General features: G+C 36.6%; 1 pseudogene across 1 annotated transcript; it reads left to right on the top strand.

The window, feature by feature from the left end:
- The first annotated feature begins 1835 nt into the window (after window positions 1-1835).
- LOC311623414 (large ribosomal subunit protein eL34-like) lies at window positions 1836-2196 on the top strand (annotated as a pseudogene). The gene has a single exon. The product of its transcript is annotated as a large ribosomal subunit protein eL34-like (transcript).
- The last annotated feature ends 325 nt before the right edge of the window (window positions 2197-2521 follow it).

Genomic DNA, 2521 nt, shown 5'->3' with positions numbered 1-2521 from the left:
AAGGGCCTGTAGGGCACTTTTTTTCATAATTTTTATCAATACAGCTTCCATAATCATTAACTTATGGTTACTTTGGCAATTTGGGTTTAAAGTAAATGGGTTTGATACCGTATGTAAAACTCTGCCCCAAAACAACATTAGTAATTAATATCCTAAAAGGTGGCTATGATACCAGAGAGAAACAATATGAATATGCAGTAGGCTGTGACCAAAGGTTTAAATAAAAACAATAAAAGAAAAGGTGTGAAAATGTCAAATTGCATGACACATTTGGTTTTATAGTTTAACTTTGTGTTGAATATGCTGGTAAAGTTCAATGACTGAGCTATATCTACTACCTAATTAGCTAGATATTTACTTATTTATTCATCTGTGTGTTTATTTGGTGTTAGAAGATATTTTTCAAAAGAAGGAAAATTAGTAATGTTTAATTCTAATATAATCCCTTGCCTTATCACTTTTCTTTTCTTTTTAAATTGATTTTATTGATTTTGTACAGAGAGGAAGGGATAGAGATAGAGAGTTAGAAACATTGATGAGAGAGAATCATCGATCAGCTGCCTCTTGCACCCCCCCTATTGGGGATGTGCCTGCAACCAAGGTACATGCCCTTGACCGGAATCAAACCCGGGACCCTTCAGTCCGTAGGCCGACGCTCTATCCACTGAGCCAAACCGGTTTCGGCCTTATCACTTTTCTTATTGTGAATAAGGATATTGGAGTCTCTTTAAGGCACATTAGAAGTAGATGTATATATACATAAACAACTAGAGATGACAGAGGAAGATTTTCAATAAAAAAGACGTGCTCTCTCTTACAAAGAATCTCAACATGTTCAGGATTAAAGGATGTAAGAGGAGAAGTATTAATATACTTGGGGTAGAGAAAAATGGTGAAAAAAAAATCTATGATCTGTCCAAGGGTCTATGGATATCCAAGATGCTATTTGCCTTCAATAGAAACAGCCCTTTAATGAAATATCAAGTCGGTGGTTTCTCAGAACCAGAAATATAAAATACAGGGTTTCTGCTTGTGAAACAATGACAAGGATAAAAGAATGCTGGTTTAAAATAGCCCAGGAATTCCTTCTTTGGTCCAAAATACATTAACGGGACCAGATTTACCCTCCTAGTTGAAACAGACAGACAAAAAGTAACAAAATATATAAAATAGCCCTCAAGATATTAGGTGTCAGACAACAACAGAAGGCAGCAATCTCTGAGAATTGGGAAACAAACAAAGTAATCCCTATGATCATCACAGCCTTCTGCCTGGATAAAGTTTCCAGTCTGCAGTACAAGAAAAAGAGCCTAATGCTCTTCCTGTGTTAAAGAGATTGATCTGGAGGTCCAGGGAAGGTAAGTAGGCTAGAGTTTGCAGGGCACCACACTGGAGAAGAGATTGCTGCATATAGGGAAGGTCTCCCTGAAGCATCTAGTTGAGAACTTATTAGCATATGTGTGAAAAGACTACCCAAAGCCTGGGGAAAAAACCCATCACAGAATTCAATAGGGACCAAAGCTCACATAGGCCAGATTGGAAAACCACATGATTGAGAGTCATCAGTTAGAATACTAAACGGGCATTACCTCAGGAGTATGTAAGATTAACCTTAGACTAACTGCTGCTTAGGTCCTGCTTAACAGATATTAAAAATGAGACACAAAAGGATCCAACTGTTTTGAAGTAACTTAACCGTCTCCCACAACAAAGTCCAAAAATGTTAAAATCATAAAAATATTCAGCACCCAACAAGGCAAACGTACAATGTCAGGCATCCAGTCAAAAGTAACTAAGTATGACTCTTCCAGGGATGGTGACTTCAGGTTTGCACCATGGTCCAGTGTTTGACAAACCATCAAAGGCTGCCCTACAATATAGCATCTAACAAAACTAGGCTTCCCAAACCCTTGGTTATAGAATTGTTTACCTTTATACCAACAAGGTTGGGAAAGCACCAAAATCTGCATGTGGAGTGTGCCCAGGCCAACTTCGCAGAGTTCAATACTATGAGACCTAACGTTCTAATAAGGTCGTTTAAAATGAAAAAAAAAAAAATACATCAGCAGGGCCCACGGTGGATCCGTGTGTGCTAAATGTGTCCATGACAGGATCGAGAGTGCTTTCCTTATTGAGGAGCCGAAAATCATTGTGAAAGTGTTGAAGGCACAAGCACAGACTCAGAGAGCTAAATAAGTTTTTAAAATGAAGTTTTTTTAGTAATAAAAACAATTAAAAGTCTCAAAAAATTAACTAAGTATATAAGAAGCAGGAAATTACTACTCAGAATGAGAGAAAGGAGTCAAAGATTTACCCAGAAATGACATAAATGAAAAAATTAGTAGTCAAAAGATTAAAAGTTGTTAATTTTACATATTACAGATAGACAAGAAGCTAGATTTGACATATTACAGATAGACATGGAAGATACTAAAAGGTCTAAGTAAATATTTAGGATATGAAAAATAACAATGTCTGAGATTAAAATACACAGCATGAAATAATGAATAGAACCTGCACC

The sequence above is a fragment of the Pipistrellus hanaki genome, assembly GCF_964339955.1.
Source record: "Pipistrellus hanaki genome assembly, chromosome: 5".
NCBI classification, from domain to species: domain Eukaryota; kingdom Metazoa; phylum Chordata; class Mammalia; order Chiroptera; family Vespertilionidae; genus Pipistrellus; species Pipistrellus hanaki.
Note: the sequence above shows the minus strand (reverse complement) of the source record. Positions and strands in the feature narration are given on the sequence as shown.